The sequence below is a fragment of the Myripristis murdjan genome, chromosome 4, assembly GCF_902150065.1.
Source record: "Myripristis murdjan chromosome 4, fMyrMur1.1, whole genome shotgun sequence".
NCBI lineage: Eukaryota > Metazoa > Chordata > Actinopteri > Holocentriformes > Holocentridae > Myripristis > Myripristis murdjan.
Genome location: NC_043983.1, coordinates 12,157,321 through 12,173,233, shown reverse-complemented (window position 1 = coordinate 12,173,233; position 15,913 = coordinate 12,157,321). Strand labels below are relative to the sequence as shown.

The window sequence follows — 15,913 nt, the reverse complement described above, 5'->3', positions numbered from 1 at the left end:
TGTCTCACACCCTCTCATGCACACACACACACACAGACAGGGGTCAACCCACAGGAAGTAGGTTATGATGTCAGCAGCGAGTCTGGACTAAAGATATATTGACTCCCAGCATTCCACTTCAGCGACACAAGAGGATGTTTGATAAACTCACGTCAGGGCTACAAGCAGCTCTTATTATGGCAATAGTTAGTCTTTCACATTACTATGATAATATTATGAGTAAAGAAATGACACTGTCAACTATTTATCTCCAAGTCAACTTTACTTTATGAGTATTGGTACCTTTTGTACAGCTGACGGTGACAAAAACTGAGTCTGTTCTGCATAAATCTGCCACAAATCAAACTAACACATTTCAGCTGGATTCAAGGTAGTGTCAGAAATATCAGCATAAGACAGGAAGCACTGGGATTTTCTCTGATTCCAAAGTTATACAAGCAGGACGCTGGGTAACATTTATGGAACATGAAACCCTGTGAACAACCAACGTTAAAAGTGATGCTTTTTGTTATTTTTTAAAATATAACACTGCAATATTTAAAAAAAAAAAAAAAAAAAAAAATCCCAACTTCATTCATCAGATTATAAATAAGCTTTATCTCTGGGGACACCTGGTTCTGCAAGTTTCCACATTGTGAGAAGATTGGTGGTGGGTGGAGTATCTGAGGGACAGCTGTGGTCGGCTGGTTTGGTACAAATCCCAAGGCAACGTTTTTGTTTTTTTTGTTTTTTTCTTTTTTTACATCCCACTCCACAGACAAAGGCCAGTTAAATACAAAGGCAAACTGTTAACAAACAAGCTGAACACAAATGAGAATAGAATTGTTTTATGCATATATAATAAATATGTTTAAACATCATGTGGGGAAATGTACAGAATAATTACAAAGGACCTTAATCACTCCAAATTTAATCCATGTAAATATGACAACCACATAGTCAGTTTCAGCAACTAAAAGCTGAGGCCTGCTAACAAGCCTGGCAACTAGACTTCTAAATTTAAAAAAAAAAAAAAAAAAAAAAAGGAAAAAAAGAGATGTCAGGTTTTCTGGTGTCTTTAACTGGGGTGACAAACAGGGAGAATAAGAGGTCAGAACAACTCCAGTATGTATATATTACAACCACATTTTTTATTTGATTTAAAATGTGAACCCGCTGACAAATCATTGCCACTGACAAAATGATGCAAAGTGAATTCCGTTCATTTGATTATGGAGAACCATGAGCAACTCCTCGCTAGGAATGGACACGGAGGAAAAAGGAATGGTTAGGAATAATGGATCAATATTGTATGTTTTTTTTGTCTGTACACAGTGTTATACAGTAGAAACAAATGTTCAGTGACACAAGCTAACATTTTTTGGTTTTTCAGTGTCATTTGCTGTGTGTCTAACAACATTTATAAGTTCATACATAATTCACAATATGATAGACTGTTTTTATTGACAACTGACCATTATGTGTTTTTTTATTGTTGCATTCAGCAGGTGTTTTCTCTTTAGCCAGAAGAGATTAGTTCTAAAAAATAGGATTTCTTCTTGTAAGTGACTGAACAGTGGTTGAGTCCATCATGACAAATCAATCTGTAAAAAATATTTAAATGTACATCCCAAGTCTGAACAGGGTAATGAGTATGTGTGAGACAATGTCAAATTCCCGCATCACAACTGGAGTCAGAAATGTGCTCAGACAGGTTACTGGATCTGACTCAGTGAGGATGAGTAAGTCAGATCACATTGTGGAGAGACAGTGATTCTCACTCTTCATAGTAACCAGGCACACTTCAAGGAATCAAATTTACAACCCACGCATCGATGTTTCACTGCGTGAGAATAATGCACACGCAAAAACAACAGAGACAGAAAACACGATAAGCCGCTAGACAGTGGCAGGCGGTGTAAGTCACTCTGTTGGCTGATGCCAAAAATTTCCAAAAGCTTTACTGCACTCGTGCTGTCGCGGAACACAGTCAATTCAGCATGCAGTTGGTCACAACTTGTCACAAATTACATGTTTGTTTGAGAGTGAGCAGTCCACTATATGGCAGTGATGTTAATGTAACCATTTTGCTGTGCACTGATTTTTTAAAAAATGTTTCAAAATCAAAACCTCCAGGTGCATCTAAGCTCCCTCCATGGGGCGATGAGGAAACTCTGCTGTAGGCCGAGCTCCTCTCCTCTCCTCAGGGGAAGTAGAGCTGGAGGCTATTGAGGTATCCATCACCACTACAACTCTCCCTGCCTGACCTAATGGAGATGAGAGGGGCTGGCCCTTTGCCAAGTCAGGCTGCATTGTCCTCTGGGCACAATGAGACAGAGGGAAGGGAAACGGATTCAGTGTTTGTGTGTGTGTGTGTGTGTGTGTGTGTGTGTGTGTGTGTGTGTGTGTGTGTGTGTGTGTGTGTGTCTCTCTTTTGGGATGCACAAATGTACACAGGATTTGGGTGAAAGAGAGGGAGCTTCTGTTGCTGCTGAGAGGTGGTAAATCAGCCTCTGGGTTGAGAGACTCCAAGGAGTACAGATGCACCCAAATGGCTGTGAATGGATCAGAGCCCTCCCACTGGAGCCATGTGGCCCATACGGAGACACTGCCTTTTGTTTAAAGGGACCCAATACCTCAATCAGGGAATTAACTCATCCAGCAGACACCAACTGGGCTGGACTGAAAGCCAGAGATAGACACAGAATCTGTGGAGAGAAAGTGAAGGGAAGGAAAAAAAGAAAAAGGGCAGTCTAATGGCTCATCTCCTCCCCCCGTCTTTAAGTCAGCTCCCAGGCTGGCCAGCCACAAACAATAAAACCAGAGCTGAGGAGCATCTGTTGCCTCTGTCTGAAGAGGAGGATAAAAGAGAGAAGAGCTGCGGGGATCCTCTATTTGCCTTGTTAATACTGCCCTATTCATTCTTCATGCAGCCAAGCCCATGGTCAAAAATGTCTTCCCTGCCTCAGACATGCTGATAGAAAAGAAACTTGAAGAGCAGAAGAGGACATTACTAATAAAGAGCATAAACAAACCGCTAAGTCCATGTGATTGAGGAACAGAGGCATTTGAAGATATCTCCCTCAGCCATAACTAAATCAAGTAAGTCAACATGTCTGTCACAAGAGATTAGTATAATCCATGACAGCAATGATAATCAATTGTAATAAGGTCATCTGAGCGTACTGCATTGATCTATCACTCCAAAAATCATGCGTCTGAGTCATGTATTGACAAACTGACTCTGGGCGGCTGCTGTCCATTTGACATTCCTCGGAGGTAGGTTGTGACCCTGGGTTTATGCATAGATCTTTCCAGGTCATGTGAAGTGGGGCGGCAAACACGTTAATGCACCTATAGCCAGAGTTAACATAACTACTTTAAATTATTTTAGATCAAGGAGTGCCTCAGCTCAAGACACCCCTTCTTTATGTCCTTTCCCCAGCTTCCTTGCCACCTTTCTCTCTAGGTTGCACTGCAGTCTTTCACCCTGCCTCCCTAACTGCACCCCTTCTATCTCTCCAGTTCTCCTGTCACACCAGTGTCTTTCACACAGTCTCCCCCACACTTCTCTGGGAGGCCTTGCTGCTCCTCCGCTGCCTCACCTCATCGACCCCCCACTGTCGCCCCCCTTCTGCTCCCCACTGCCTCGTATTTGGCACTACTGCCTTAACTCAGTCCAGATGCCAGGCTAGACCGAGCAGAGCAGGGGAGCAGGGCAGTAAGTCTTGAGAGAACTCTGTTTACTATAAAAAGCCCTTGTCCTAGTATTTTGTATTTAAATGTTATACTCTTTTACATTCCGGTCACCAAATCAGCCCTTCTGCTTCATTAGACCTGCAGGCAGACAGATCAGATGGAGGAGCAAAGAGGCTTACAGCAGTTCTGACTGAACTACTAAATCTTACAACTGCTTTGTTTTTCATCAAACTATTCCAAACCAGTTTCAAAATCCTGCAACAGACAAGCTTGAAGCTTACATGCAAATGCACATGCAAAGTCTCCTCGATATCCCGGCCTTGAAGTTTCTGCCTCGCAGGGTCTCTTCTCCAAAGGTTCTTTCATCCAGAGGTTAACACTAGGATAGACGATGCATAGTGACAACGATGGTGGGGAGAAATGCATGTCTTCAATCAGTGTGATGAGCTGAAACTCGAGATTCAGAGCAGCAGCGTCTGCATGAATTACACCAGCTCAGTGAGGCCATGGCATGTTTGCCATAATGGAATCCAGAAGGCTCTGTGTTGTCTGATTGGCTATTTTGGGATTCCATGCTGGCTGGCGGTGACAGGGAATTCCGGAGTTTTCCGGGCCAGTCATCTCAGTCAAAGATCACAAGCTGGGGTGCCATATAATGCTGGACTAATAGAGCTGATTTGTTTAGACCTGGGGTGGACATGCAGGTAAAAGGATGTCAGGTACTTTTGATCTTCCCTGCCTTTAAAAGTCTGAAGCCTTTGGCTCCAAGAAAAAATTCTGCTTTGGCTCACAATCTCCAGCTGAGTCAATACCACTGATGGGACAGCTTGTTTATTTGACTCAGGTGCATGTTTTTCGGCAGACAGTGGCGACCCAGGTTGGTCTCCAGTTAAGGAAACACTTCCTCCTGTTGAGCGTGGGCAAGCAGACATATACACACACACACACACACACACAGATTTGTCTTAAGATGTAGGGCAGCTGCAAGCAGGAATCAGGAAGAGGAAGTGAAGGGAAGGAGGCAGACAGAGGGGATATTGTACACACTCACTCATGTGGGCTACTCTGCTCTAAAAACACTTCCCAAACACATGACTCCATTGTGGCACCAGCACAGTCACTGCACTGCACTGAGTTCATACTTAAGCACCCCCCACCCACCCACACACACACACTTTCTTTGTTCCCTACAACTACAGTATCAGACAAAAGGTTGAGACAGCAGTGTAAAAGGCAAACCTCTTGATCTCTCCACATCAGACAGATCCCTTCAGTCAATACACAGCATACATAGCAGGGAGAAGTTTGACTGAGATTTAACCCGGCTAATGCAGACAAATCCCTCTGCTCTCCAAGGTACGACGACAGGTCTACCATGCTGTGGTATCAGTGGCTGAGGTGGTGATGGAGCTTCTAACCAGGGCAGTGACAATGTCACACGCCACTCATTTCTGGGTTTCCACAGTCACCTGATCAGCTAGTTTAGTGACATTTCAGATACTATCAATGTGTATCCAAAAGCACAATTTCTTTCCAATGTTACCATATTGCTGGATTTTTACAATGCATTTACAGAACTTCTCAACTCTGAATCCTACTGCATTTCTTCAGGCAAGTCCCATGTTTTCTCTGTAAAAGACAGCACATGCCCTTAGGTGCCCTAACCAGTGACTTTAGTGGTTCTCAAGTCCGGGTTTTCAGTCGTTGTTCCCCTATGGCTCTGCCTCTCTCTAAATATTGAAACTGTAAAGACTGTCATAAGCGTGAGGAAACCTTCAGAAAACCCATCTCTACTGCTAATATTTCATTTTGAATTATTTCTATTTGTCTATTTTGCTTGGGATATATTTTAAACATGCTTTTCCTTTACAGTCCTTGACAGGAGCTGACATCCAACGTGGACATGCATGGGACAAATAGCAGCAGGAGGTCTGGCTATAAGGAGCTTGTCTGTTTAGAGTAATGAGGAGGAAAATAACATAATCTCCGGCCTACTAAAATACTAATAATTATGTACTGCTACATCTGTTGTAATCTACTGAAAACATCTTCCCTGGGGTGCAACCTAATGATGTTTGGGTGGGCTGGCAGATTCACACACTGAGGTGTGGATGGTAAGCATCTTAGCCAGGATAATACACTTCTAACCTAAAACATATGCGCCTAGGATTGCCTTTTTGCCCTAAATTAAACCAAAACCCAAATGGCTGATGCAAAGTATACTGTGACATGTCATGTGAAAGACTATGGAGACAATACCGCTTTTAAAAAAGACACACAGGCCAAGGTCCTACATTTTTCTTCAACCTTCCTTCTGTATAGATCGCATAATTTCTCTTAATACCTCCTTCCCCTCAACCAAGGCCAGACCCATTTGAATGATTTCCCTGAGATGAAATGTAACTTACATATGGAGTCATTCAGCAGTGACCAGAGTCAGACTAAAAGGGTAAAAATAGAGCAAAAACAAACAGAACAGAGTAGGGCCCAGCCAAAGTAGAACACATAGCCAAGATCTACTGTTCTTGGTCCCTTGTGCAGCTTCAACCCTCAGCTAGTCTCTCACTCTCTTTCCATCTGTGCCCCCGCCCCCATATCTTTCCCTCTGTGTCTCTCTTGTCTAGATTTTGCCTTGCTTTTTCTTTTTCATTCTTCCACTCTCCCTCTCGTCACTCCTCATAGCCCTTCAGGCATCCACTGACTGGTCAGACTCGGCTTCAGTCTGCAGACGGACACAGAGTTCAAGCCAAACAGGGAATACAAAGTCCTCTCACACTGCAGTCTGTCCCGCTGACATGTCCTTCTTTGCTCCATTTCAGCTGAAAAAAATCTATGCAAGGGCTAAGACAAATCAATATGACAACATAACAGATAAACAGAGTTCATAATCAGAACATAAAATTTCCTCTCCCAAAGAAAAGTGGCACCAGAACCAGTTAAGAGTCTCAGAGTATGCGACAGTATATAAGTTTAAATTTTAAGGTTATTTTAATGAGATGGTCCATGCAAGGCAGGCTTCCAGCTCCATGAGCTAGTTTCATTTTTTAAAAATGAGGAATAAGAAATGCAACGTGTGAGACTTGTATCTACTGGTGCAACACTGTGGTGTCTCTCCCAGTGGCTCCTGGCATGCAAAATGGGGATGGTCTATCACACCTGCTGCCTCGCCTGCCTGGTTATCCATTTCTCTTCTCATCTCGTCTCAAATCTCTCCCTAGTGTCACTGGGCAACAGATGCCATAAAGGTCATCTAGAACAACTGTGAATAAAATTAGAAACACTTGCACCCTCTTTTGCAGAATCCATGTCTCATTTTTTGTGACTTAAAATTAGCTCTTAAACTGCACTCCTCCCTTGGATCTTCATCTCCTGTATCTATGCAGGAAATGTAGATTAAATTATTAAGGGCTCCTTGTGTTCGCCAAGATTCACTTGACCATTTCATGGAAAGCACAGGTGTTCCTAATATTTTGTACCCTAAATATGTATCCACCAATTCTATGTGACACTATGTGAGTGAAGAACCATGGAAAGAGCACACTACAGGATCTAGGCTAATACTCATCTCTTGTCATGCAAGCGGGGGTTCAGAATTTTAAAAAAATATATAGATAGATTTTCTTCAAACAGAAAAGTGTACAGCTCAGCACACCTCAGCAGTAACACAACAGGAATACACAGTCACATGTGCTGGTTAAGATAAGATAAGACAGAAGTGGATTAATCCCAAAGGAAATTCTTGTACCATAGATTGCTCAGTGTAGTTAAGCACAAGGTAGTTAAGTAAATGCTAACAAAGAAGCTCCCAAATAACAGAACAGAATAACAAGAAAAAAAAGATGTATGAGTAAAATAAAATAATTAAAAAATATATATATTTTATTTTTACTCTATGCTGGTTCTGTGCCTTCCTGGCTTTGGATAATGAAAGGTAAAATGCGGAGATGGAGCAGTGTTTTACATTAAAAATACACAGATCAAGCCCAATTTAGCTTTTAAATAAATAATAAAAACAATAAGATGTTCTCATGGCTTCTTTCTTTCCATTTGAATAACACACTTCTTTGTTGCTATGCTGATTATGATCAGAAATAATGCTCTCCTTCAACAATCTTTCATTAAAAATAATAATAATAATAATAATAAAGAAAAGAGCGTCTAAACATGGTATTCTGTTGCTGGATCAAATTTCAGAATACTAAGAAAGAGCTGATGTAAAGCAACCACATCTGTTTTGTTTTTGTTTTGAATTTTTAAAAAAAATCGAAAATACTGAAAAATCTGTGTGTGTACGCTGTATTACATTAGCTCAGCATACAAACGATTCGTATCCCAGTATATGCGCGTGGCCCTGTTAGTGCTGCCTAAGCAGAAGACCTTGTCAGATTTCACTCTCTGGGATGTGATGAACAGTAATAGCACTAAAAGCCAAGTGAGCCTCAGGGTGTGCCCTCTCTCTGCCCATAATCCAGAGCCAAGGGACAGGATCACTGACCGCAGAGAGGATGAAGGGGGAGGTTAGAGTGCTCACCACAGCAATCAACCAGTCAATCTGCTTCCACACACACACATGCACACACACACACACACACACACACACACACACACAAAGTCCACTTCCTGAGGGTCACCACTGCAATGAGGGGGTGGAGAGAGAATGGGGTGGTGGGGGAGTGAACACAAAGCTTCAGTACAATGCATTGGACTCGCCATAAAAACATCTTAAACAGAGAGCTAAGAGTCTAAAAACTCATGGAACTGCTTGTGTCTGTCCCTTTAAGAATCTATACAAGTATGATGAAAAGTGTGTGTTAGGGTTATCACCACAGCTGCAGTTGAGATGGGACAGATTGTTGGTTATGTGTGACAAACTAAGCTACTGAGACAATGGGTGACTTCACAGACATTCTCTTATTTTATTTTTTTTTCCAGCTGTAGGCAAGCATACATCTGGACAAAAATGCAACCTGTACATTGACATCTGAAATCACAATATTCGCGCTGACTGAAAGTGGTTTAAATTGATATTCCATGACGCCGACAGACCACTTTGCGCTTCATTGTGGAAAAAATTCTTGAGCTGTATATTGTGGTTCAATTTTTGCTTAGCTTATAAGTGAGCCTGTAATCAGAGTCTAAACACACAGATTTGGTGTAATCATAATAATCACAATTAGGCTTTGATCGTAATCATCCCAACCTGATATGTTTGGACTTTACAGTGAGGGCTGAGTGAAGACTATGGCACAACAAACAAATACACTGTATGTAGGCCATCCCTAAACACCCCGTCTGCCTTTTCCTCACTTATACCCTATCATTACAGCTGGGCCTATTTATAAAGCCCATAAACGCAGCTTGCCACATTGAAAGAGCCAAGTTGCCAGGGGGTTTGCGGACTTGATTACTTTAAAACTGTACCAGTCTCCCTCTTTTCGCCTCTCTCTGTCTACTTGCACAACTTGCATATACTCCATTGCTCTCTAACTTTCATTTTTTCTTTGGCTAGCTCTCACCCTCTTTTCCAGTCCCTACATCTCTTCGCAATATACAGCATTTCATTTCCACATGGCAAAGCCTTGTTAACAGCTGTCTACAGAATGCAAAGCTATTTTTTTCACTGTCTGTCACCACAGAGAGTCACACCCCATAGTATTCCTGTCACACTACAGGAGTGTTTACACACACTGGCTTATGGCCTGCTATATGCAGTGCACACCAGTGCCCATTCATACACCAAATAAAACTTGATGGTCCTGAAACTGTGTCCCTTTTCATCTGATTGACCTCCTTTCTTCAGTGTTCATGCACCTGCTCAGTTTGCCTGACTGAGCACACAACGCCAACTGATCATCTTGACCAATCACAGGATATTCAAATCACCTGTCAAGGTCAATGATGAGGAGATAAGGACATGACAGTGCTCATTAAACGGCTGAGTGATATGCACATTTGGCTTCTGTTCTCCGGAAATGATAATAACAGTGCCTTCACCTACCCAGGGGTTAACAAAAGGAAGCACGACACCTAACCCAGCCCATCCCAGCATTGTTGAGGAGCAGTGTAAGTAACAGCAAGGAAAAAAACATCTCCCTGATGGGCCGATGGGTAGATAGAAACACAGGCCCCTACATGTCTATGAATTTCTTGCCAAGCCCTTAGCAAGCAGCCCTTCACCATACCTCATGTTGTAGTAAACTTCACTGTCGAGGCCTATTTCTCAACTGTTGCAAGAAAGTTTACTTTTTAAACCGATAGCTCAAAATCATCTAACACTCACCTCATGCGCCCTATTTGCAGAAGCTGTGTTTTCTAGGGACCGCAGGTGTGTGCTTCATTGTCCAGGTAGCCTATATAGCACTAGCCCAGTACACCAGCTGCAGATAGGGACAATGCATGCTGCTATGGGACTAATTAGGCCTCACTGTGCTGCCAGAGCACAACACAGCTCAACCTGCTCAGCTGTCCCTGTTCTGTCAAACTCAAAGGCCTTACTCCAATTCTGAAACAAAATTGAACAAACAAAGTAACAAAGTAAAAACAGCCTAATAAGCAATTCACACAAACACAGTTAACAATACACTATGCAGCCCAATTTTCGCACTCCAACACACTGTAAAACACTAACCACACCATAACTTCCTCAGGTTCCAATGTTGAACTACAGAAAGACAACAGTTCAGTTGTTCAATTCAGCTTCAGTTTTGTGTCCACTATTTATTGCCAAAACCATTTGAACAGAAGAATGGCAGCCGCTATGGTAAAAACCTGCATGTAGGTTAAAACCACGTTCATTTGTAACAGGAGCCAGATTAGAATCTCATACATCAAAGCCAACATAGTGCACAACACACTGCACAGCCCTACTTTGACCCAATTTCTCACACTAGTTGTGAATCATCAAAGCTGTTGTAATAAAAGGTTTCCACGTTATTTTAGAAACTCCTGCCACATTTGACCCCACAAACACATAAGATAAGATACAGGCAAGCCAGAGATGTTGACAGACTTAACTGCAAACCCCCACCAAGTTAGTGCGGCTACATGCAATGCAAAAGCAGCACCCACACTTTTTCACTCTTCATCTAAAAATACAATTCTCAGATGTAGCTTAAAGTAACTGTTAAATTTCACATGACATCAAAGTAAAAATAAGACAAAGTAATCACAACCGTAACTTAGTACCAACCAAGACAATAGCATTAAAATACACTAGGCTCTGATAAGCTGACTAGTTGATTCTCATTGTGCTCTGACAGAGAGCGGTTTGCATGATAACCTTCATGTTAGGAAACAAAAGCAGTTCCTCTATTATGGTTTAGGCTGATTATCCAACAACAGTTACACACTTCATTTTAATAAACATGTGCACACTACTACAGTGAGCTGGACATTGTCTTTTGAAATGTGGATAAATAAAATATTTTTCACTATTGGCTGAGACATAAAGGAGCTGAACGGGACAGCCTAGCCTGACACTAACCTAGAATCTGCTATCCCCTTGAGAGATCTAAGAAATATTAGCACAGCCATGAATGAGGCAATTATCTTTTCACCCGCAGCCTCACACAATTGCATCCGCCGGGATGTGTAGGCCAATTACAAACTCAAGGCTGGGCTCCTAAAAATGGAGCCACCCTTCCCTCCTCTGAAATCTCCCCTGCCCTCCCCCATGCGCTCCACCACTGTCAGCTCTGCCTGTCAGTCTGCAGAGAGGCTGCCGAGCACAAACCATCAGCCATATGGTCTTTTTCTTTCAAGGATGGCAGAAAGGCTTTCTGTGGATTGGCTGAGCATGGCGCTGTCTGGCTGTGCTCTGCTGTGAATGAAGAAGCAGCAGCATTCAACACAATCACAACCCCCATCTTTCATATTCTAACTCGAATTAACATTCCAAGCCCTCAAAGTAAGCTTATGAAACAAAGTCTCTATTTATTAAACATGCTTCCTGTCTCACAATTTCAATTTCGACAGTAGTTATAAGGGTAAGTCCCATTTTCCATTTTAATATCCTTGGATATTCAAAATAGCAAGAATGAGAGAAATGTGATGTAAACCCGTATGTGTATGGCAGGCACCGGGTATCAATTTTCCAAATTAGTCTGGCCCCAAAATTCAAGCCCTTCTTGTACTGCAACCTGGACAGAACAACATATGGCCGACAGAGACATGAAGCTGCCTGTGTGACAGAAGGAAGTGTAAATACATTATTTCATCAAGGGGAAATGACTTGCCACATTTGGCAGTGCGCTGATGCCACTGGAAAGGAACAAACAGCATTCAAGACGAATAAAATTAAAGTGGAAAGAGGAAAACAGACAGGGAGAGGAACTTTGCAGTGAAATTCATATACGCCTAATTTTACTGTCCCTATCCGCTGTTTCACTATATGATTAGTTTTTTCCACCACCCAGACATTAGTCATGTAGCTACAGCTAGACCCAGCAGTCCCAGTTATGTGGAAGACATTGGTAAGGATTGGCCCGGTGTGCTGCTGGATGTAAGCGGCAGCTTGGCCTAGATTTTGGCCACAGCTGCACCTATGAATTTGCATAGGACAAAGCCCATGTCACCTGCCAAAAGTAACTAACGTCCACAGCTATTGTTGCATGGCTGCTTTTGCAAGTTCTGTAAATTAGAAGAGTAGAAGGGTGTTTCCAGTTTCCACCATAAACCAAAACCATTGAATAGAGACCCAATGAAGTCCCAGCAGGTGGACATTTCACTTCAGCCACTGCAGTGCTTCACCTAACCTGTCATTGGCAATCATACCTTAGGTGAGCACCCAGCCACCAATTTCACCCAAATGGAGTGAGCATAATAACAGTGTGATGGTGAGGTGTCTCTCTACCAACTAGACTAGCCTCTCTCACAGGAACTGACTGGTGTGCACCAAACACATCACTGTGGAGTTTTTTTTTTTTTTTTTTTTTTTGTGGATTCCTGTTGGGTCGTGTTCACTCCAAGGAAACAACAACCCCTGACATGCAGAGTTAAGTCTCCTGCAGCAGGCCTGGGGACAATGCATTGCAACAAGTTAGCCCACATTCTCAGCCCTCACACACAGTGGATGCCACTCTGTGACAATAACCCAAACAGGAGCCATGCTGTAACACTCATTAGTGTTATAGTTATCCAACATAAGCTTCAGTATGTAACGTTACACGACTTTCAATGTAGCTGAACGGCAAGATGCGAGTGAACGACTTCATAGAGCAACTTCCTAAAAGCTCACGCCTGGTTGAAAGCTAAAAAGCAGGCTGAATTGTTAACAAAATATTTCTTTAAAAAAATTAAATAAATACATAAAATAACGAGAAACCGGCATAGTTTGACAACATAAGGAGGCTGCTTTTTACAGTTCAGCTTCAAGAACAGGCTTGTACAAAGGCAAATACACAGGAGAGGTGAATTACCTTGCTCGGTTGTCTTTCTCATTGTCTGGTCTAATCCTTTACTGCATTCCCTGCGATACAGCTGAGAAAAATCAAGTCGCAGCTTCTCGGTTTCTTGTTTTCTTTGCCCTTTGAAGAAATTTAGACTCAGGCAATCCCGGGACTTTGAAACAATCAAGCTAACAGCGACGGAGCCGCTCAGACAAAAAGCTCAGCACTGAATCAGCTTGAAAACGGGGCTGGGGGGAAAAAACACTCTAGGAAGAAAACTGTAGCCTACCTACTTGCCATGTCGGTGCCTTTACGAAATAAAAAACAGTACTGGCTGAGATGAAAAAGGCTTCAAAAGTACATAATTTCCCAGCAAAGTGAATGGCTTTGGACCAGCTAACCAGCTAGCCTGTCGCTACTTCCTTTCTCCTTGCCTAAATAATAGCAGCAGCCTGAGCGGCGAAAAAAAAAAGTTGAGGAAAAAAGCCGCAAGCCAGATTCTATACAGTGAAGGCACCCTGTTGCTCCGGGACATTTGTTGAAACACAGCGCCCCCTGGAGGATGGCAGCGGTGGTACAACTAAAGCTGCAAAGAGGAGGGTTTTTATTTCTCTGTTACCAATGAATGCCTTTGATCTCGCAACATGTCAGCCGCTATGACACGTGGCCTCACTAGGCTCACCGGAGATGTCAGTATTGTTGGATAATTTGCCTAATAACCATACTTATTTGATTTTATTACAGGACGGTGACACGAGTTAAATAATGGTAGAGAAACAATGAAAAACGGCTCAGATGGCTTATGTGTTTATTGTTAAGAACGAGAACATTTTGGCTTTGCTTTTGGTAAAACAGATTTATAATATCAACAGGTTTATTTGTTTGTTTGTTTTTTTGTTTTGTTTTTTAATTAATATTCATTATGAGCCAGTTAGCTGACAATATAGCTCTCCTCTAAAAATGTGTTCATAGTGGTGCTTGAAGCTATGATGATATATATATTTTTTTATGATTAAATCATAAAAAAAAAAGGAAATGTAGCTTTATTCCAGAGGAGCATCTAGGTAGAGAGAGAGAGAGAGAGGGGAGAGAGAGAGAGAGAGAGAGAGAGAGAGAGAGAGAGAGATTTGAATTTTGTTTTAAAACTGTAGCTGTACAATTAATCCAAATACTAGAGAGATTTTTGCAAGATGCTAATTTTTCACCCCACAACGCCACCCCGTGGAGCAATTAGGTCATTACTGTGAACAGGACCACTTAAAATTTCGGTGGTAAAATGTTATTTATATTAGGATATTTATAAATCCTATTTTGGAACAAATATCAATAATATCAGTATATTTTTACTCTTTTATAATGTAAGGTTTGTTAAATATAATCAGTGTGTTTTTCTGTCTCATTCTTTTGTTTGCTTGTTTTTGTGTAACATGTTTGTGAAGGCATAATCTGTTAATAATCTGTTACACTGTCAATAAAAAATATGATAAAAATAATTAATGTGTCTTCAGTTGCAGGTTTATTGGCTCAAATGATCCAGGTAGAAATGAATGTATAATCAAAGATAAAAAAAAAAAAAAACAAAAAAAAAAAAACAAGGAAGAAACAAAAGAAAAGAAAAGGAAAAAGAAAAGAAAAGAAAAGAAAAGAAACCTTCCAGGCTTACCTTTTTTTCTTTCATTTTTTTTTTTTTTTTACAGATTTTTTTCCATTTATTTTTCTTTGTAAAATATAAAATGCTGAACTGTGGCTAAACACAGTTGTTTCAGCACTGAGAGCCTCCTCTGTGTGCAGGCTCACTGTGAATTGTGCCAATACAATAATTTCATTTTAAAGGACAATAAATAAATAAACACCTACAACAGAACCACTAAAACGTAGCATTTGAAAAATCTAGATAACCAGTTGTGCACTGTATATTCACTCTCTTTTATTGTTTCTTTAAATCTAACAAAGACTGGTAAAGTTCAGACAAATTTACTTCTACTGTCCATATGAGACAAGATTGTAATTCTGAAACAATAAAATAAACACCGTGGCAGTCAGAGCAGCTCCTAGTGCTCAGATGGGGCGACAGTCTGCTGCCTGCCAGCGAGATTCAATGCTGTTTTCTGGCCACCAGGTGTTGACGGCTCACTGCCAAGCCGCTCAGTCGTGCAGGCAAAATGCTTACACTGCTCTATTTACTTTTGCAATCTTTGCCTTTTTGTTCTTCTGGCAAGTTTTTCTACTTGTCCCTTTCTTTTAGTCTCTTGTTGTTTGGAAAGGTTGAATAAATAGCACAAAAATGTGATAAATAAGCAGCACAACTGTCTGTCTATCCATTCATTGTGAGGCATAAAATACAGTTTATTTTATCTTCACTTCACATCTGGTGGTTTCATTTCTGTTGTGCCGCACTTGGGATCTGTTTGATTTACAAAGCAGCTGGCTGTATTTGAACTAGCCCAGACAATATAATAGGATGACTCCCTATAATTTATGATATAGTGCTTCGGCAGAGATTAATTGACTAAATACAATAAGTCTGTTTGACCAGCAAAGTGAAAATAAATGACATTCTTTTTGTTTCCATCTACAAATATACAGTACAAAATACATGTGCAGTGCAGAATATCACATTAAACTTTTGGGACATGGAAATGAGGCAGATAGAAGTGGATTTAGTGGTTTTAAGCTTTGACGCAGATGTTGATTGTGCAAAAAGCATGAGAGAGACGTCTGATATTTCCACACCCAGAGTTCGACATAAAACATAAAAACAACAGTCCATGTGTGTGCATGTGCATGTGCGTATGCGTATGCGTATGCGTATGCGTGTGTGTGTGTGTGTGTGTGTGTGTGTGTGTGTG

At 41.4% G+C, this 15,913-nt stretch overlaps 2 protein-coding genes across 2 annotated transcripts in view; one reads left to right on the top strand and one right to left on the bottom strand.

Annotated features, from left to right (window-relative positions):
* myo9b (myosin IXB) overlaps positions 1-13,516 on the bottom strand; it is a 62,174-nt gene extending 48,658 nt beyond the window's left edge. The window contains exon 1 of the mRNA XM_030048964.1: positions 13,095-13,516. The gene's annotated coding sequence lies outside the window, so the exon portion shown is untranslated. The remainder of the gene's footprint in view (positions 1-13,094) is intronic.
* The window catches only part of s1pr4 (sphingosine-1-phosphate receptor 4), an 11,029-nt gene continuing 4,739 nt past the window's right edge, over positions 9,624-15,913 (top strand). Inside the window, exon 1 of the mRNA XM_030048962.1 lies at positions 9,624-9,741. The gene's annotated coding sequence lies outside the window, so the exon portion shown is untranslated. The remainder of the gene's footprint in view (positions 9,742-15,913) is intronic.